Source organism: Oreochromis niloticus, linkage group LG9, assembly GCF_001858045.2.
Source record: "Oreochromis niloticus isolate F11D_XX linkage group LG9, O_niloticus_UMD_NMBU, whole genome shotgun sequence".
NCBI classification, from domain to species: domain Eukaryota; kingdom Metazoa; phylum Chordata; class Actinopteri; order Cichliformes; family Cichlidae; genus Oreochromis; species Oreochromis niloticus.
The window spans coordinates 12,866,704-12,889,123 of record NC_031974.2 but is presented as its reverse complement, the minus strand read 5'-3'; the positions used below and the strand labels follow the sequence as shown (position 1 = coordinate 12,889,123).

Genomic DNA, 22,420 nt, shown 5'->3' with positions numbered 1-22,420 from the left:
TCTTTTGTGCTTCAGTTTCAGCAACACACACACACACGGCTTGGAAAAAGGCTCTTCTGTCATTTCTTTGTCCAAGAAGTGTTCCCTTTCTTATTTTCAATCACACAGCCAGGGCTGTGCAACACTGAGTGCACAGTTAAGGCTTTGTGTCATACTATACTTTAGTTGATGCATGATAAATTATACTTGCTATAATAAAGAAAAAGAAATCTTGTTCACACCTGTTTTACCCCAATTCTCCAAAACGTTGAAACATCTATTTATCTATAGTAGTGCACAGCTGAAGATAATAAATGCTTTAAAGTGGCGTAATATCTACAACACTCAAAGTCCCAGCACCGTGGACAGGTCTTGGTGATATTACAGTTCAAGTATAATGCATTGTTTTTGTTTGCCGGTCCCGGGTGTATTACATCGTGCTGAGCACCAGGGACACAGCTGCTCTACAGTCGCCAATTTCAGCACCATGGTCAGCGCTGGTTTCCCGTTAACGGTGTGTTGTTCGTCCTCAATGTGCTGCACTTTCACAGTTTAAGCACCGAGAACAGGGCTGCATGCTATTGCGATGCAGCTTTACGTTGACCCCCACCCCCCTCGCTATAATAACACACAACCCTGTTCATTTTCCCCCAGTAAGAAAAACCGTGCTCTTTATCCCAGCCAGTGCTTGCACTGAATGAAATGAAAGCATGCCTGGATCGTGGCGTGGCGCTGACACCGCGTGAGCTCTGCATCTTTAAAATAGGAGAAAAAAAAGCAGAAAAAAAAAGAAACCGAAAGAAAAACAGACAAGCTGCTCAGTCATAACTGTGGGATGATAAGGACTACCTCTTTTTACTTTTGGAGAGAGTCGAGCCGTTAGCAGAGCATTCAGCATCAGCTGTTCAACACTGGTCTCTCATTGCTGGAAGTCGGGGCTGAATCAGTCACATGACAGAACTGGAGGCAGAGATCTAGAGAAAAGGCACAGCATTTCGGCTAGCACCGCCATACTGTATTTTGAGCCATATCACATTTTTATTGCAACATTTTACTCCCGCTCGGTGAGTACATTTCCAATGGCTTTTTTGTAAGCATTTTTGTCTTTTTAATTGCCCCCCCTTTTTTGTTATTTTTCCTCCTTTTGCTGATGGTTGAATTGAGCATTGACATGGTGGTTTTGAGCGTTTTTCCACATCCAGGCTTCAAGTTTTTAGCATGCAGTTATTCTGATCGAGAGTGCCAAGAGGGTAAACGGGTGCGTTATCGGGATTGAGAAAGCCTTTACTTGCTTGCAGTTTTGTTTCGAGGGTCGAAACCAAGCAGGTTTTGTCAGTATTGAGATTTTTCGAACATTTATTGGTGGTTTTGAAACATTTTTAATTTTTTTCTCTTTTTTTTTCCTTTTTGTTTCTGTCGACTTTTGCTGTTGCTATGCTTTGGTTTGCATTTTGCAGTGTTGTTTGTTGCCTTCGAGTTTTGTGATTTTGATGTCTCGGTGAAATCACCACCGATCCGATCCTTGCTTTTACTTTGCGCCTCTTTTCTTTATGGAAAAAAAAGAGGGGGAATCATTTTTAAAGCCCGATGACATTTTAACGTGCTACTTTTCTTGCAGCTGAGCTCACAGGTTTGTGGTTTTTGTTTTTGGGTTTTTGTGTTTCTCTCTTTTTCCGATTTCATTATACTTTTGCTGGTGGCAGTGTCAAGTATTTTTTGGATGTTATTTTTTTTGACTAGATGATGCTGGGTGGACGAGGGGAGTTTTGATTCTTGGGGGAGTTCAATGCGTTCTTGTTTTCAACGAGGATGAACAGACATTTTCCCTCTTGCAGGTATATAACGTGAGCGGATGAGTGACACGTTTCTGTATTTACAATAAAGAATGAGGTGACAGAAATATGCACCTGTGGCTGACGTGTTATTTTGTAAGGGCTGCTCAAATTGCTGATTAGAAAAGGCATTCTTCATCAATGTTACCTGAAGGTTACCTGCTGTGATCGATCTGTGCCTAATGCTTCATAAAATAAAAAAAAATTAAAAAAATCTAATGTCGTGGTCAACAATTCAAGAACACGGATTGGAAATCACACGCAGTTCGTTCGAACACAGTGTTTTCTTTGTCGTGAGTTCAACAATCTTCACGCCGTCCAAGCTGAAGACGAAATGTAAGTAGATACAGCAAGGACGGATGCACTGCAATAAATGCAAGTATCGAAAGTCTATCCATATATCGATTTGGAGGAGCGGAAATAACAAAATTCCTTTACTGCAGCAGACGCTTCTTTAAACTGCAGCTGGCTACCAAGTTGAGGGAAATAATTAGGTTACAGTTTCCATTGCAGTATGTCATAGGCAAATGTCTCCCCACACTTAAGTGCCCCTCTTAGTCTTCCACAAACTGAAATCCGCTTTCTGTGGGCCTGGATGCATAAATACTCTGATTTTTTTTTCTAATCTGATTTTGCAGGAAATGAACTAAAAGAGGACTTAGAGTGAAATAATCCTTTCAAGAGGCAGTTTTAACCTCAGATTATTAGTGCTGCAGGAAATGCAAAAATAAAAGTGAAAACAGATATCATGGAATCTTAGAAAAGAGCAAGGCTTGCAATCAGTTACTCAAATTATTTGCTGTGTGTGTGTGTGTGTGTGTGTGTGTGTGTTTTGGTTTGGGTTCATAGCCAAAAAGTCATGGTACTCAGCAGAAATCCACCATCTTTACTTGACTTACTCTTCACTTTTTCCCGGGCTGATCTAAATCATTTCTGCCTTTGGAGTTTCCATTTTTAAAGAAAGGAGTCAAGCTTGTGCATCAGATCTCATCAGTTTGCTCCATTTAACTCATATGTGTTCAGTTTAACAGAACAGAGGTTTCGTCAGCGTAATACTGCAGGCCAATAAAACACAGGGGAGTGGACCATTAAGTCTGAGTGTAGACTGTTAAGTCCCGGTGTCATTAAACAGGCTTGCATAGTTGATCAGAATCCGAATAATTTAATGTGGTGAAATGAAACATTAATAACTACTGGATGAAAAACGCAGTAGGTAAACTAGGATTGTTAATAAGGCAAACTGACTAGAGCAATTAAGATTAAACATGTTGCTGAGAATTGAAAGGCTGTTATTAAGTATTGATTTCTCTGCCTTCGGTTAGATCTATGTAGACCATAAAGGAGATGTAGATAAAGAGCATGAGGAGATTTTAATGGGGTCCAATTTGCGAGCCAATTTAGAAACGGCTTTAAGAGTCTAGGAAGAGAGTAAGTGTTTGCTTGTAGACACATAGTAAATATATTATAGGCTGTGGTGTTGGAGTAGGTGTGAATTTGCCACAGAGTCTGTCAGTGACTGAAAAAGAAGAATTACAGTTGAATCGAACAATTAGATTCAGATACAAGTAATCAGTGTACCGTCAGTTCTTGCACTGCAGCCACGATTTAATTACATTTTCCTTCAAAAATTTCTAAAAGTCACTGAACTCATTTAAGCCATGAACACATTAAACTCTTACACCGAGTAATTAGGTGAAAGAATGACTTTAATTTTCAAGGCCTGTATTTTAGCCTGAAGCCAGGGCATTTCACTGTTTCTAGATAATATTTTCAGTAACTTATTCAAGGTGTCACACTGTCCTCCAGTTTATCTATGCAGAATTACACACAGCCATTCACACAAGTCCATTTTTAGCTGCGTAAAATAGCAGTCTTTTGTAAACGTTCCAAAGAAATTGTCTTCATTATCTTCGGTGCACAAAAGTTTTAATCAGCCCACTCCCTCAAAATCAATCCATCTGTTGGCTTTCAAACCTCAAACCACAACATCACAAGACATCAACATGTCTTCACGCCCTGAGTTGAGAGTTGTTTCTGCCACACCGCCACAGTGTGAGCTCCACAGACATCTCTCCTGCTAAGCATTATGATAGCTTCTATTACGTCCTGCAGTGTTGTGTCTGTGCTCCAGGCAGGTTTTCTGTTATCTGGGCCAAGCCAGAACCGCACAGGAGTCTCACAGAGAAGTATGATAGCTCATGTGTGGTTATATCTCTGCTACCATGAATAAAACATCACGCAAGAGTCAGCTATGTGCACTAAGCATGTGCTTAACTAGGGGATGCATGAAAGTGAATGCAGGTTTGGTGGTGGTGGTGTGTGTGTGTGTGTGCAGATATATGTTGCTTTAGTATTATCTTTCAATAGATGAAATAATAAGCAACATTAAAGGAGGACAAAACCTGAGCAGACTGAGACGTTTTATGTTTTGCCTTTTAAAGTGTTGAAAAGGGACCATGAAACAAGTTTTATCATTTTCAAGAAGCAGCAGTAGCTCTTTACTTAAATTATGTTTTTTTTAACCATAAAGGCACTCATATAGTATGACTTGCCACTGTCTGAAAGTATGGCAGCTGCAAAGCTGGTCTGAATTTTGCTCTCATCTTAACATTTTTTTTGTGGCAGTCAGTGAAGCTCTCAATTAATCTCTGCATTGTTTTAATTGGATTTCCATATGTCATTACTCACATAGGAAAGAGTTTGGTTGCTGTTTTCCATCTTTATAAATCAATCTAGAAAATGAGCCTGACAGAAATGGTTATTGTCTTTCTGATAATTATTGTGCTATAACAATAAATAATGATTTGCTCCATTCAAGTAGATACAAAAAATCCCGTTTCTCCTTCTTGACTAATAAGCATACGGCAAAGAGCACCTCTCCTTACCGCATTAGTGTAATGTTATTTTGACAGCGTGATTAAGTGTGAGCAATACCTTAATTCTTCTTAGGCTTTACCACAAAGAAGAAAAGCCAGTCTTTATGTTACCTGAAAGAAAAAATGTGGGGCAAGGAAGTCTGCAAGGCACTCGTTGTTCCCAAAGTTTGATTTTTTTAGCAATCGCATAGTTGTAAAGGCAACTCGCAGGAGTGCATCCATATTATTATCAACTCAAAGCGTCTTTCATCTGCATTTTGGCAGCTAGTCAACCATATCAACATAACACGAAGTACCAAAGTAAAAAGAGTGTTTTACGATGTGTTTTATTTCTCTCAATGAGGCATTCGCTTCCTTCTCCCCTCCTTTAAACAGATAAACAGCTTACCTTTGCCATGACTCATTCTACTGAGACTAGTGTTAAGTACTTTACTGTCCTTTTCTGAGCTGTTAATTTGATAAGTGAGGGGATCTTGCACTTCATATTCTGGGCAATTAAACCCATATCTGAAGAAAAGGGTCAGGGCTGAATGACTTTCCAGTGTCTATTATGGGAACCATCTGAGTTATTGTGCATCACTGAAATCAGGTTTCTGCACCAACATGCTGAGACCTGATTGTAACTTTAGAATCTCGCATGAAAGCAAAGTTTTGTTGTAGTTACATGTAACTGACATTCGGTCTTGAGGGCGTGCGCCCTTTTAACTTGATGCTTATGAAGACAATGGGATCAGTCGCAAAACAGTGATATTTTTTTCCTTTGATTAAATAAACGAAACTAGACATAGACTAAGATTTGGGATGTGTAGAGCAATTAACAACAGTATCCATGCAGTTAGGCAAAAAGCATTTCTATTTTTTTCTGAATTGCTTTTTCTATTTTTAGGGAGGAAATAAGTTTAGAGCTGTGGGATTAGGACAAACCTCACAAAAGGACATGGAGCTAAGATGGTGTAAAGGTCAGTGTTTGGAAGATCCGCTCATGAGGAAAGTACAGTTTATACTGCTTTCCCAGCGCTGTCCATTTATTGATCCAGCCTACATGATAGCTTCCAGGTCACATGAGGTCAAGCTTAAAAATTCAGTACAATTTTCTAATTAGTACGTGTTAAATTCCATTCAGCAGGAGTATCACGTAGGAGCAAAATATTCAAAATTAGGCTTTAAATTAGATATGGATGAAGCATAAATATTATGTCTTTAGAAGAAAATGTCACAGAGTTTCCTGCAGCAGCATCTTCTCCCCCACCCCCTCCTAATTAAACTGTAATTTCAGAAAATTGTTGGTCTCATTGTAGATACATAAGCCTGTTTCATCACACTTAACTTTTTGGCATTTTAATACATGTTTTTCACATCAGTGTGCCAAACATCATCATTAAAATTTAACCCTCAGGCAGAAGGATGACCGAGCCAAAGATGATTAGTCTGTGCTTTGCACGTCTTTTCTGGAAATAACGGAAGGTCTCAGTTTGGATACATATAGAATTATGGAAATGTGGCTGGAATATTTTGGCAGGACATGCAAAAAAAAGAACAATACACATGACCTCAATCTGCACATACACAAATTTAGACATACATTTGTAAAGAAAGAGCAGGAGAAGGAAACTGATGCATAAAGTTTTACCAGTTTTTTGGTCCTTTTAAGTGCAGGCAGGAGCAAGATTTTAGCTTTTATTTCTTGCTTGTGTGCATTTATTATACTTTCATTATGCAGAAATTCTTCTCTTCAGCCCTCCTGATAACCTGCTTCTCCTGATCAGGCTAGCCAATCCACATTAAGTTGAGTAGTAGCAAACTAGAACAGTGGCACAGGAAAAGACAAGCTGATCAAATATTTAGAAAAGCACTCAAAGTTTCTCTGTCCTATGATGATGAAGTATTTTCTTTACCTCTCTGAAACATTAAAAAAAGCAGAAAAAACTGCAGATTAAATAAACATAAGACTCTCCCAAAAACGCCACTATAAAATATTAAAAGCAGCATTAAAAAGATAAACACAGAAATACCAGAGACTAAGGTCTCCCAGGTCAATTTATAGAGGTTAAAATCAAAATGCATAGTGAGATTCAAAGACTTGAGATTCTTGGTTGCCATAGGCAACATCTAAGGCTCAACTAATTGATTTATCATTGGGATGCAAAAGCAAGTGCTTTCTTGCAATCTAAAGATGACCTGGGCATGAAGATATTAAGCGTAGGAACATTATGCATGAGAAACATCTAATTGGGAAGAACTTTTTTTTCCTACTGTATAAGCAGTGGAGCATTGCCCACGGCGATGAATTCAAAGAACTGCATAGTTTACTGGTAAGAGTGAATCTTGGAAAAGCTGTTTCAGTTAAGAGACGAGGTTATAAAGTTGACAACTTGATCCATGAGTTCTGGCATGTCTAAGTGACTGTGTGCTCTTTGCTGCTGAGTGCGTGACAGAAAAATAAACAAATGAGAAGCAACAAAAAAAAAGAGGCAGAGGAGTGGTATGAACCCTTCCAAAGCAGGTGGCAGAGCCCTCCAGATGCTGCAGAGAAGCAACGATGCAGATAATGTCTTGCCTAGATTACCTCAGGGACTCCGATTACAGTGGAGAGTCCTCATCTGGGTCAGCTCCGAGCTGGTTCTGCAGGGATCAGCTGTTCTCGCTGTTGTCCTGCTGGCCTCAGCTGTCTCTCACCTGCTTGTGACCAGTCGTGGATGTATTGGCAGTCTAAACACAACAGTGTCGACATACATGATACATTACACTGTGCCGTACCTACACTGTCATGACAGGCTTATTTCCACTGAATATTATTTTGATAAGGTCTGCATGAAACTTTTTCTTTTTTTTTAATTGATCTAATTGAATTAATCAATTCACTGTTGTCATCTCTGGGAACTTTCAATTGTAAAGTAAAGATTTTACCATAGCAGTGCAATAATAGTAGAATAGCTGGAAATAGGAGGGTGAAAAATATCCCTCTTACAAAGACCAATTGGGGTAAGCAGAAAGTGAAGAGAGAAGAGAAGAGCATAGAGAGACAACAAACAATATAATATAACCTAAGCATGGATAAATTGGTGAACAGGCCTTCAGAGCACAATCTCTAGGGACCAGTGGTCAGAGCTCTCCTGGGGCTGCAGTGTTGGTTTGAAGGAATTTTTCTTGTGATGTCAATCAAATAACTTTAAAGAGACTGAAAATGGACAAAAAATAATCGCAAATAACTGCAAAGAGGCATAAATCAACCATAAATAATCCAAAAAGATGGAAAGAAAATGCAAACCAACCTCAAAGAGACACAAAACAACCAAAGAGGAACAGAATTATTACAAAAAGACACAAACTGACCATGGAGAGACACAAAACCACTACAAAGACAAACAAATTAACAGGAAAAAAACAACCACAAATAACTCAAAGCATTCTGCATTTCTTTCATTTTGGATGTCTTCATCTTATGTTCAGAGGTACTGGGGGCCTTTTTGCATGCCTCGGGGCACATTCACAAAGGAGGGAGGGAGTTCCAAACAGGAGTCAGAGGTTTCAAATCTTTGAAGTTTATATCCAAATATAGAATAGACAGCGAAAAGCTGTGATCACGTTATACAACAGGCACTAAAGGGTAGAGAAAAATAAAATGATCATAAAGTGATTATACTTTTTCTGTGATTTGTTGTTCTAACAACAAATCGTCATCTTTACTTTTGTAGCTTGTTTATTAAATTTGGTCAGATACATTCAAAACTCTTGCACAGGGCGTAGCACAGCTCATTCACTCAAACCATTTATTTTTTTAATTTTTATCAAATTATTGGCTTATATATTCTAATATACTAATTTGTGTTTTTGCAGACAATAATGAACAATGCATGTGTTTGGGGAAAAAAAGGAATCTGTAGTTTACATAAGTTGCTAATATACTCTACAACCATCATATGTAGGTCAAGATTTTCAATTTAGAAATATAAATTTAAGGCTAGATAATTTTTAAGTGAGGCAATAATGCAGATCTACACAAGAGATGAAAGTCAGTTTTGAAAAATGGGTTTCAAATGCACATGTACAGTTTACCCTTCAAATGTATGTATACACAAATGTGTGTATGCCCTCAGTAAGAGAAAGAATGTACACGGAAATTCCCAGATAGATATTTTCAAGGAGATATAAACTGAAACAGAGAAAAGAAAGAGAGATATTCCAACATAGAGGCATCTTGACTCACATAGTCGTGGGGATCATGACCTCAATTTTCAGTGTGTGCCACTAGGAAAGCACAGGTGCACTCAAGAAGAGATGGCTAGCTAGCTAGCTAGCTATTGAGTTTGTGTACCCCTGAGGGCAAAAACATGTCCACCGAGCAAACCTTTTATGTTTCTCTCAACAAACGGTTCAGTCAGAGGTATCGGGGGGACTGCTGGTGATGGTGAAAATGTATTCCTCTCCACATTCAAAGTCTGATTCAGGCTGACAGATAATTCTTAACTTACAACAACATATGGACAGACTTGGGGCTTTTTACACGTAAGCACTCACATTGTTATTTAAATGATGTTAAGTTATGCAGAACTTTTACTAACTAGGAGAAGCAAAAGGGAAGAAATGCAGAAATCAGCTTGGTTTCATTGCAAAGAATAGCTGTCATAGTGAGCCCCACCCATGAGTGATAATCCCAGCTCTGTGACCGGCTGCGTGCACGCACATGTCCCTGCAAATATGCATCCTGAACACAACTGCATCCTCTTCGGATTGAGGTTAACTAAAAAAAAAAAAACCACAAAAACATCTGTCTTCCTAAAATGTTGCCCTATTCACTGATGGGTTTATGATTAAAAATAGAACTGCTGTCTTTTAATTCCCCACTTAGCCACAAAAACAAAAAAAAGCAATCATCTCCTGAAACATTAATGGCCTGTTGACATCTTGCAGCGAGCCACAGTCTATCAGGTGGCATGTGTAAATAAGGCTTCATTCGTCATATTGATTTTCCCCCCAGGTTTTGACATCAAAGGAAATCAAGAAGCACATTGCTGTATGTTCTCTGCAATAACAGCAGTTATTATAGCCATTACTTCCTTTTCCATCCATTTTCTCTAATATACACCCTGCGCCTACACCCATCAGCGTGCAAAGATGTGGTTTGGATATTTGTCTTGATGGAAAGGTAAATGAAATCTTCAGTCGAATAGCCTGCTCTGGCATTATTAGTGGATATAAATGTGCTTACTTACGAATTCCGCTGTTTCGTAAGAGTAACATGATTCTCTGGATTATATTTACGTCCCATTTGCTGCCCAGTTAGTGTTTTACTGCACAGGAAACGATAGCATATAGCAATGTGGAAAAACCAAAAGAGAACATTTAAAGCCTCATCAAGAGACTTTAAATTGCATCTGCATGTCCTGTAAGCCAGTGCTTCTCAACTTTTAAAGCAAAGTGTACTTGTGACATATCATCCATCCCTAATCAGCAAGATGCTTTAAAAATAATGCCTTGATTATACTCTGTTGTGAATACAGACATGGACAGCTGAAGACAGGATAACAGAATAATCATTCTTGTTATAGTTTTTTGAAGTCTGCTACCTGGGCCGCATGTGTAGTTGGTGCATTGTGATATAAATTCTTTGCGGACTGGTACATGCTGTCAAAAAAGACAGGCGGGTATGCGGACTACCATTAAATTTACATTGCTCTGACCCGAGCGGACTCTAGCAGACTCTAGTGGACAAGGTGTAAGTCATTCAAAAATTGTTTTAATCAAAGTTGATGTTGATGTTGTCTGAATAACAGATAATAAAGAAATCAGAGGGATTTTAACATCTATTTATTTGTAATTTTTTGTTGGGCAAGTGTATTTTCTTGGTTTGGTGCCCTGGATGCAAGGCCACCTGCCCTAAATTCAGAATATGGTCATAAACTACAAAAAAGCTTCCTTTTTTTATTCATAAGCATGGCCAGAAAACCCCACTTGTGAGGGCCCGTGCAACATTTAAATTCTCTATAACAGCGGGTCTGTCAGGGCTTGTCTGACAGACCCCATCGCCCCTGGCATTTTGCCCTGTACCAGCCCACCACAATCGATAACATGCCACCCATGTTTGTGCTCCCCTGAATATGCATGCCGTCCAGGCCACCCTTTAAAAGCACTAAAGGTGTGTATTGAATAAGAGAAGACTAAGATTTAGATAAAGGAAACATTTTTTGAAAGTGACTCTGCTAATACCTGTACTGTACTGAGAGAATTTTAAAAGAAGTAATGATGTGTCTGTAATAAACAAGTGATCGAATAATTGTTCTTTTCAGGTTGAAGTACAGTATGTCTCACTAACTCAGAGCATTTCCTGCTTGGGTAAGTCCTTAAAAAGCAGGAAAAAAAATAAAGTGAATGAACTGTCAACATAAAAGTAAAATAAAAATGCGGGGGACTTGTTTGATAAATCCATAAAAAAAGTGGTGCGATCATGTCAGAGAGACGCAAAACACTCACACTGACATGACAATGGATGTAAAGACAATGCACAAATAGTTGTTTAGTGAATAAATAAAGACAAGAATGTCTCGATTTTACTTCCATATAATGTCCATCACAGCCACACAAAATCTTGCATCCTAAGAGGTTTTTTTCACATCCCAAAACATCGCTGGGAACAGCAAGCTGCCAGCTGGCCCATTGCTAATGCTGATAAATGGTGGTTAACAAAATTGTGGCATCCTTTTTACACTGTGCAAGTGCTTACTAATTGTCTTAGCCACTTTGCACAGCGTGTTAGCTAGCATACTCTGACATCCACACAAACACATTATGAGCAGAAAACTACTTATTTGCCAAAGTGGCAACCTAGCCAAATTGAAGTTATGGAGAGAGTGCATATTTGGTTGTACAGTTATGTCATTAACACAACTTTTCAAAAACCAGCCACTTTGTTCACCAATAGAACTTAAGCTTAAATTTTCTGGCACTCCAGACAAGTATCACCCTGCTAATAATCCTAATCTCATCTCTCCCGACATACAGTGTTGTTGATCCAGGTAGACAGCCCATTACCTTCTGCTTTACTTAACCCCCTCCAAGTTCTCCGTTTCTCTGTCCTTCTAACTGTGTACAACACCACTGCCAGCACCTCCCTAGTCTAATCCATTTTGGCACTCTGACGTTTTTGTTGACAGCTGTGTTGGCCCAAAAAGTCACGTTAGGCCCACCGGGGGAGTTCCAGTATGCCAGATGGCCAGTCGAGCACAGGTAAAAGGTGATAACAGAGAGTAAAAACAAGCCAGAATAATATTATGTCCTTTCCTTACTGTTCTGGCTTATATTGTTTGAGAACTAGGGGTTTACTGGGTGTTTTTAGCTGGGCTAACTTATGTATATTCAGGGGTTAAAATGAGTCGGACTTCCAGAACCTTCCAGTTGCTCCAGAATTAAACCTAATCCGAATTTTAATACATAATTTTATCAAGCAGCTTGGCTTTGCTTCCAGGTTAGGCCACAGAGAAATGAATATCACCCTTGGTCCTGTCCACACTCCCCAGTATGCATTCATACATGCAGATGTCAGAAAAGTTGCCATGTTGTTCTCCACTACCTACCGCTACAACATAAACAAAGTTACTATTTCTGTGAATGGCAGATAATATCAAACTCAGCCTTTCAAACTGTACAACAGACACACAAAACTGCATCTGTGCAGTTTGGGCTATAGTCTGTCTGCTAGCTAAATGTCCAGTCACTGTATTTTGTATGAGGGGGAAAAATATGTGATCTAAAATAGACAGAACATTAAAGGAAAATGAGAGATTATTTTCAAAGATAATGACTACTCGGCAAGTGACATTAGCTAGAGGGGAAAAACTTACATGTCATGTCCAAATAAATGTTACTTTATTATTAAAATATCAGTTTCTGGATCTGCATATAATATTTTGCTGAAGTTGTTTGGTTATTTCACAACAAATTGAATTATATTCATTTTTTGTTGGAATGTTTTACCAGAATGCAAATTCATGCTGAGCTGAGTAGCAGTATTATGGTACAATCTACAGTGCTGCATTGTGTTGCACTGGTGAAAGGCAGTATGAAGCTCTGTGGTGTCCATGCTGACTGTTTGGTAATTCTGCAATCTGTATAGATGCTAGTAAACGTATACCTTCTATGACAAAAAGGCATGCTAAAATACCTTTAGATTTTTTTTCTTTACCTTCTTTATGTCCTTTTTGCCATTGAAGTTAATTGTTATTTAAAAATAACTGTCTAAATAAATACCTACAGGACATTTAAGAGGACTTGGTCTAAGGCTTCTAGGAGGAGTTTGCCAGTCATCAATTTGGATCTAAACTGATGATGCTCTTTAGTATGACTTACCAAATTCTACCTTTATAGTAGTAATAGTTCATATAACATACAACAATCTGACTGAAGAGCAGTAAACCTCTAGAGCAGCAGCAGCTGGTCAAAGCCTGTCCATAAAGAAAATGGGACTCAGTGCAATTTATTTTGTGACAATTTATTTTGTGAAGAGAGTCATTTCCCTACACTGCACCCAATCTCAGCGTCCTCAAGTAGCCAAATTCCACTTTATCCCCTGGGTGTTGTGATTTTATGCTAAGCTAAGCTAAGTGTATGTGACAGACAAAAATCAGCGGCATCAATCCTTTTTCTATTTAATGCAAAAAGAAAAATAAGAAGCAAATGTTGTTATCCCACAGAGATAACTCATAATTTTAGAGTCCCTGTGGAAGCAGGATTGCTTCTTGCAAAGTGGTGTTGAACATAGCCTGCTTGTAATTCAACTAAAATCTTTCAGATCATTTCAAGTCAAACTTTTCTCCAAAAAAAACAAAATCCAGTGAACCTGCATAGCAAAAGTCAGATATTTTCTTACTGGGTGTTACATGACATGATTATTAGGAAGTCACAATATTAGCTGAAGACTAAAACGCCTTCTGCACTATCCTTCAGTTTTACTCCAAAACTCTGACACAGCGGCTTTCTAAAATTTTTGTGACCAGATGGCTAAACTAGAAGAAAGAGTTTCTGTGTATTATTTTATCCTCTTTTTCTGCATCTTTTTAGACCCATGGGGAGCTAACTGCAAGGAAAATCAATTTCTGTCATTCTTCAGTGAGTCTGCAGATGACAGTGAATAAATTTGTCGGGGGTAGATGTAAAGTTGTTGCAAGCCACAGGAACTCGACAGCTCTGTAATGCAGGTAGTTGCAGCTCCTGCAAGACAAACTAGTTGAATGAAGTGGGACATCTGGATTTGTCTTTATTTTTGCTATACTCTAAAGACACCTGTCAGTGACATCGTCAGGGAATACAAACATAATTAAGTAATCAAACAGACACATTACATATGTAAATTACATTAATTGCAGACATGGGCTTAAAATATTCATTCAAATTAGTCCCATCATTTAGGCAGGGATCTCTTCCTGGTGAGTGTAATCATTGAACTAATTAGGTCAGTCAATGGAAGTTGAAACAATTTGAAAAGCAATTTCACTTTCCAATTAATTATATGCTCAGAGATTGAAAGTAATATGGAAATCTGTGGAGCAATAGCAAGGATAGAAATAACCCTTCAGAAAATCATCATCATGAGACCAGACTTATAGAAACAGGCCGACAGACTGAGAAATTTCACTGTGCAGCTTGAGCCCAAACTGTTATTATTTTTCATGGTTTATGGGTCAGAATGTGTATTTGCCGAGATGACTTGTCTGTATGGATTTTGGAAGTATCTCAGGAAGACTATTCAGCGCTGTAGAGCTGAATAGCGTTAGATGAAAGCAGAACACTCATTCACCTTTCTGGTACAAAGCAAACCACTTTGGAGAGTTCATAACCGGCCGCAGAGTGCGTGGCTTTTTCAGAAACACACAAAACAAATATCCACCCTGGTCTGAACAGTTCCATTTGGCAGTCTTATTTGTTTTGTTATGGCACTTTTATTTAATTTGGAAGCAACAATATAATTGCACTCTATTCAAATTCTTTTTATAGTCCTGAGTGAAACAGCATTCATGGCAGGCATAAACACGAGGATTGCAGGGGATTGTTCTCCAATCTGCTCCTACAAACAGGGAGTGCATGACGCGGTGGACAAAAATATTGGTTCACCTACACGTTACACCTACAGCAGCTGGCCAGCCATGGAGACTCACCAGGGTGATCTCCCAGTGCACAGCTTTTGTGTTGATGTTAATGCCAGAGGAGTTTTGGAGTTCTGCAGTTATTGAGTCAGGAGAGGATTGGCGAGTGTTACGCACCACGTGCCTCAGCACTCGGCGACTCCACTGTGCAACTTTACAGGGTCTGACACTTTGTGGCTGACTTGCTGTGGTTACTAAACACTTCCATTTTGCAAGAGTATCACTTACAGTTTACGGTGGGATGTCTAGAAGGGAAGAAATGTTTTCACATGACTTGCTGGGAATTGTTTCACAATCATCATGTTAAAGATCATGTGCTTGATTTTATACACTGAACTAAAAACACCTGAATTCAAAGATTAAGACACATGGAATGCTTTTGTCCAAGCCTCAGAACAATGAAGACAACACAAAAGGTGCATAAGCTGTGATTTCTTTAGTGGATAATTGAGATTGAAATCTCCCAATTAAAAGCATAAAAATCATTTACAACCTGATTTAAAATATATATATATATATATATTAATAGTTTCCCCCTTAATAATTCCACCCAGTGACGTCTTTTACAACTCCTCTACTTGGATACAGGATTTAGTCGGTGTTGCCATATTTAAGCAGTGTAAATGAGGCTCTACAAAGGGAGTACTCCTTTTATTCAGAGAGGGTATGTTCATTATTGCTTAACCCTCATTAAGATACTAAATAAGTGTTGTATGAATGAAATGCTGCAAGTGTTAGTATGCCATAATGCAGTTGTAGCTCACATGCAGCAGTAACCCAGTGTTTCTTCTAGAGCTTTAAAAGCTTTCATTATTTGTATTCTGTACAAGACTGGGCAGAAACCACAAGGTTATACTATTTAAATTCCAAACTACATTTGTTACATTGTATGGAGTTTTATTTTGAAATCCCCTCATTAGTTATCATTAGTGAATCTTTTGCCTTGTAAAGGTGACAATAGTGTGGTGACAATATAAAATATTTTGAGTGAAAAATCTTTCACCATTACCTGGCGCGCTGCTAAATTCAAAAGGCCGACAAATCAATAGCGAGCAAATTTTTTCTCTTTTTTTCTTCAAGATAAAAATATCGACGTCTTGACGTTTTGCTATTCTGCAAAATTATAAGCGACATGACTTAGCTTTCACAAGTGCCGGCCAAACTGTGTGCAGCTTGTTCTTGTACACCTAAAACAAGACAGATGATGAGACTACAGCATGTGATAGGACATGCCCTCAGAGGTCCCCTGCACCTCTTTTGCCCTTCGTTTCCTCACCTTTCCCATCACATTATCCTCAATCTCTCTTTACTCCTCCCCACAATGCTGCCTCCCTTCCCATCCTCAGAGATCTCACCAGAAGCCTCCAGAAAGACAGATGCTTTGTCCATTCATTCAGTAATTACATTCCACTGCCAGGTCTTGCAGGCTGATTATTTAGCTGTCTGTCTCATCTACTGCCAAGCCACTTCTCCCATGTAAGCTCCGATTCAGGACCCCAGGACAGCATCTGCAGATAAGGCACACCCTGACTGTGTTAAACAATGAGAAGAGTTCAAAGTGATTAGCCTGCCAGATTTTAGGTTTATTTTAGGTCCGATTCATATGGGGGAATGAATGTAATGAACATGCAACAAAACAAAATGTAACAAATCTAGACAGTAACATAGAGTACGGCAGATGCTTTTGGTGAATCTAACCAATTAATCAACTTAAACTGCGATATGAATGTATAGCTTCGGTTTATTTATGAAAACACCTAATTAGTTCTCAGAGAAATGAGAACGACCGCCTTTGGGCTCGCCTATGTTTTTTTTCTTGCTCCCTTTTATATTAGAGCATCACCAGCTGTTATGGCAGATGGGCAAGGTAGCAACCAATTTAACTCCATCCATTTCTATGCAAGCACACAAGAAACAATCTGTCTCTGTCACTGACTGTCTCACTCGCTCTCTCCTCTAAGCTTCTTTTTTTCTGAAGGGATCTAGCTTTATCGCTCTCATTTTGACATACAGATTTTTACCAGCATCAACTAAAAAAGTGTGATGGGATAAGATAAAGTGTACGTGCTTATGATTAAATGAGTATTTGCAATACTTTTACTTTAATTTTATATGTAAGTAAAAAAAATAGACGAGCTTCCCATTGTCCTTGCCAATTCCTGAGAAAAACTAGGAAAGGTTTTCCAAGAAGTAGGCTGACAAGTTCATGATACAATTTTTTTTTTTAAATCCCAAAGGCACAAACTCTCATCAGCCACTTTATTAGGTACACCTTCCTAATGGTGTGTTAGAACCTTTTGCCCTCAAAACCTTGTTAATTCTTTGTGGCATTAAATCAATAAAAGGTGCTGAAAACATTCCTCAGAGATTTTGGTCAGTATTGACGTGGGAGAATCACACAGTTGCTTGTCATGCCAGTGACCCCCTTTGACCACAACACAAAATCTATTGGATTGAGATCTGGTCACTGTATAAGATATTCAAGAAACCCGAGCTTTGTCACACACACACATAGCTGGACTGGCCATCGGGCATACCGGGCATTTGCCCGGTGGGCCGCTCGTGATTTTTCGTTTTTATGGGCCGATGGGGTTTTATTTCTTTTATTTTTTCAACGGTATAAATGAATAGTGGTGAATTGGCCAGTTGGTCATGATCGACTCTGGGCTGGACCAATTACAGCCGAGGAGGTCGAACTTTAAAGTTGAGGTGAAAAGCAACGCGATTTGCCTCTGCGTCAGAAAGAGCAAACCAGCGGAGGTCGCGTTAAACAACAGAATCACCTTTAAACTTGATGAGCTGTTGTTAGAATTTATTTAATATATATTTCTAGTATCAGCTGGTGTATGCTGGGGGGATGAAGGCTTGAAGGGAAGTTATGAACTGTTTCTGAGAGACAAATAACACTAGGATCCTTTTCTAAGTAGCTGACAGCTGGTAACTGTGCAGGGGCGGGTCTAGCAAAGTTTTGCCAGGGGGGCAGGTAGGGCATTAACAGGGAAAGGGGGGCACAAAAAATATGTTTCTTTCTTATTCTCATTTAAAATTTCTAGCTTTTAACAAATAATTATCTGAATCATACAACCAAAGTTTTCATCTGATGTCAAATGTATAGAAATCCATTATTGTACATAGTAATTTTTTTCAGGGTCCCAACATAATTTCTTCAGAAGTAAGTACTGTATATGATGCCAGTATTTTCCCACATTTTCTAGATACTGTACCAGTACTGTGTGTAAAATACCATCAAAATTAAGTTTTGATGGTAAGTTTTGAGTGAGGAAGTTTTATTCTTTCTCACCTTTCTTTCTGTCTCCTTTCACTTTTTAAAGGTTGTCATGTTAGAAAAAATATTTTGCCCTGCCATGCTGTTTATTGATGTGGTAAATAAATAGTTTATGAAAATATCACTAAATCTGTCATTTATTATTTTTAATATTCAGTAATGGTCATGTCTCACCTCTAGTCTTCTCTGTCTTAATTTCAGGTTTCCTCCATGTGTTGTAGAAAGTTCAGGAGGTAAACCAAGCAGTCTTTGGGTTTCGGCTAAGTACTGTTTAGAATACCAGAATAGGGAGGATGGTGTAGGTTTAAGTTAAGTTCTAGATTGATACATATATACCAACAAGACAGTGTACATCACTGTCACAACGCCGTTTGTTTTCATTCAAAGGCTTTATGGTTTTTACCATAATACCTGGTGGGCCGGTCTCTAGTCAAAATGCCCGGGCCGATTTTTTGTCCCAGTCCAGCCCTGCACACACACTATCCTACAGGAAGCAGCCAGGTGATGAGTATATTGTGGTCAAAAAGGGATGGAGATGGTAGGCTGTGGCACTTAAATGGTGCTTAGTTAGTATTAAAGGACCTAAAGTGAGTCAAGAAAATATCTCTTACAACTTTACACCACCAACTACAGCCTGAAGTGTTGATGCAAGATGAATCGATGCTTTCATGTTGGATAGCAGGGATCATTTTGGCCCAACCATCACAGCAGAAATTGAGACTCAACAGACCAAAGAATGTTTTTTTCCAGTCTTCTACTCTCTAATTTTGTTGAGCTTGTGGGAAATTTAGCCTTAGTTTCCTGTTTTTAGCTTATAGGAGTGGTATCTGGATAAGAGCTGCTCTTCTGCATACTGTACTTTGATTGTAACAAGCAGTTATTTGAGCTACTGTTGCTTTCCTGGAAGCTTGAAGCCATTTGTCCTTTGATATCAGCAGACATTTTCATCTAGAGAATGGACACTGGATATTTTGTCTTCTTCAGACCACTCTCTGCAAACCCTGTAGATGGGTGTGTGGCACAGCACCAGTAGATCAGCTTAGATCCTTGAGATGGAGTGTATGGTGGCTGATGTGTGTAGAAACACACGCCAGGATGTGCTCCTAAATTTACACTGGTCATTTTAATCATGGTTAATCATTACCGCTGGAATTTTTAGATTCAGCAGCAATCATAAGCAGATTTCTCCATACTACAATCACTATTAGTTGAAGTGCTTTAAAATATAAAAACATAATTAAAAATTAACATAAGCCATTTCATACTATACCTTTAATATATTCAGAATATTTTCCTGATTCTAATTAATTTTTTAGTGGAGTCTTATTTGAAAATGCAGGGTTTTTTAGGTGAAAGAGAATGTTTTTACAGTGTGATACAGCATTCGTTAGTTTACTTAAGCAAAGGCTCCGAACTATTCGTCCACTGTAAGTCTATTAACAAGCAGTGACACAAAGAGCAAAGAGGAGCAGTGAGGTTGAAAGTGGCTTAAGATGCTATTAAAGCCATAACAAGAGTTAATGGCAGGGCAAAAAAAAAGTTGAAGGTAATGGTGCCGCGAGTCTCAAATTGTCCAGATCAATGTTTAAAGAGCACATGGTGTAATTAGTAAGTCTTTTGTGCTTCTAAAATCTTTTTTGCATATTCTATCAAAGAACGCATGGGCATTAAACACCCAATTGCCCAAGCAATAACTACAAAACAGCTGCACTACATCAGAAGGCTCGGGCATTAAATTGCATTATTCTTTGCTTCTGCACTAATACGAGGATAGAAAAGCTGGCCGGAGATGAAAATTTAGCCCAGTAGTAGCAACACTTTTCTAAGTGGGGCATCTATTTGCTCTCAAAGCCACCTGAACTATCAGTGTCACACAATCCACGAGACACTGTAAACATTCATCTGATCCATGCTGAAATAATTGCATCACATAATAATTCATACCCCAAATCCTCTGTTTGACAGCATGCCAAAGGTGGTGATTAAATTCAAATCTGAATACCGAGGACGCCGTTGAAGTCCTCTATTCTCTTGTCATGTTCATGAAACCAGTCACCATAAGAAGATGGATAATTTGTGGCCTTAAAGCGAAGCTTACAGCGAGTAATAATGCTTTCACGGAGTGACATACAAATGATAATGGATCAGTGTAAAAAGGAGAAGTCCATTTTAAAATTCACTCCAGTGTGCGGCTAAAAGTTGCCGTGATCGGATCAGCTTACAAGTTCCCCCAGATTAGTCATTTCCCTAAATCCCCTGAGTGGAGGTCAAGAGTGCAAAATTTATATGACACCCAGAGTCATAAGCAAGGTTAAAATAAAGCAGAATTCTACAGCAAGAGCCCAAAGTCTGCCAAGAAACATCCCACACACCATTAAACCACCACCATCCTAGACTATTGAAACAAGGCATTTGGCTTCCAACCCGTGCAGGCTTTAGCTGTCCAGATTGGTGTACCAGGTGTACCAGAGCACCACCATATCTCAAATTTCTCGTCTGACAGATGTGAAGCCCAGTATGATCTTGAAGCCCATCTTCCTCAGAGCTGGAGGTGTTGTTCATTCTGAGGGACACAGTTGTAAAAACTGGTTATCTGTGGTACTTCTTACCTTCCTGTCAGCTCCAACCAGTATGGCCAGTCACCGCTGACCATCGCACCGGATGTTTTTCTGTTTTTCGTGTCATTCCGAGCAAAGCAACAGGTTTAGAAACGTTCTAGTCACACTTCACTTTTTAATTTAAATGTTAACCAAAGCCCCTTAGCTGTATCTGCATAGATTTATAAATTACACTGCTGGTGCATTTCATGATTGGTGATGCATGCTTCCACACCTTACTGACTACAGCTTCTTACTAGCAAAAAACCACACACACACACACACACGCAAAGAGAAAACACTCCAAATCCAACAAAGTTCTTTTAATCAATTCCAGTTCAGAGGCACTGTGGGACACCTCCAAGCTGTCAGCTGATGGAAAGCTGTTGATTATGGTTTTAATAAGAAGCAGAAAGTGTGATCATGAAGGCTACAGTGGTGCAAACTGCAATACAATGCAACAGTTCTTACAATGTGTAATGGATAATATTCTTCCTTGGCTTTTTTCACTCAAAGCGAAAGTGTAGCTCTTCTTTTAGACTTCATTTAAAGGGAGACTCGATAGATGTGTGATGAATGTCCAATTGTGTAGGTTTTTAGATCATTCATTTGTCATCCAGATGAATGTACTGCTTCAATTAGTGAATAAGAGCTGGAGATTGGATCTATTATCAGTGCTACACTTTTGTCTACTTCTTAGAGATTTTTGAAGAAAAAAAATAACTTGAGGAAAAATATATTAACTTTCTTGCTGAATGTTTGATAAGACCGATCTATGTTTGTCATGTTTGTACCGTTTAATTCTGTAACAACCAGATGCTATAACTTAGCATAAATCAAAGGATCTAGTTAGACTGATGTGATGTGTCATTCTCACACCAGGGACATAAATGCTGCCATTCTTTTGGTTACCTTTGGCACACAAGTTTTCCTTGTTTCAACTTTATTGTTGAACGTTTTAAGAGCAAGGCACTGTGCATTAACAGGGAGGAAGGAGGGTTTCATGAGTCATTAGTATGAAAGAGAGGAGACCCTGGTTTATGTACCATTTTGCAGTGTTGTGTTTTCCACTTTATACCTTGTTTTGACTCACAGTTTATGCTAAGATGCTGTACTAGTACTAGTTTATTATTTGAAAAACACTATATTTAGGCGATTAAGTTATGAATGAGCTGTTCTGACTTCTGGCTGTGCAGAAGTCTTGAGCTCCCCTCCACCATTTATTTATTTTTTGCTTCCAAGAAGCCAGACTGCCTTGTAATTTTTTTAAGTTGTCTTGAGCAATTTCAAACTATGTTCTTTGCACACTGGCTGTTTTTTTCCTTGCACCTGACCATTTTCAGAGGAAGGCTTTTTTTTTCTTTTTTGAGTCGCTTAACACTGACTATGAATAATTCAAGCATAAAAAGACGTCAAAATCTATTCCATTCTATTTCAATTCTGTCCATTAAAAAATTGAGGAAATTGGACAGTTGGTGAAAAAAAAGAGGGAAGTGACCAAAGCCTCATGGGAAATGATCTCAGTGTGGCTACGAAGCCATTTTTAAGGATGGGAGGATGTCTGGAGGAGGACAGGAAAGAGGCCATGTCTAAAACATAGAGGCGGCTCTGTCATGGTTTGGGGCTGCGTTTCAGCCAGTGGTGTTGGGAATCTTCTTGAAACTGATGGAATTATGAAAAGTAGAAAAGTACTGTAAGTACCATGGAAAGCATC

At 38.8% G+C, this 22,420-nt stretch overlaps 1 protein-coding gene across 3 annotated transcripts in view; it reads left to right on the top strand.

Moving 5' to 3' along the window:
- Nucleotides 1-663: 663 nt before the first annotated feature.
- Nucleotides 664-22,420, top strand: part of LOC100711087 (RALY RNA binding protein like) — a 119,444-nt gene continuing 97,687 nt past the window's right edge. Inside the window, exons 1-2 of one of the 3 annotated variants that reach the window (XM_025910204.1) lie at nt 671-1,609; nt 1,720-1,814. The gene's annotated coding sequence lies outside the window, so the exon portion shown is untranslated. Of the gene's footprint in view, nt 1,815-22,420 lie in introns of all 3 variants that reach the window. The other 2 variants (XM_005449032.4, XM_005449031.4) reach the window with 2 other exon arrangements.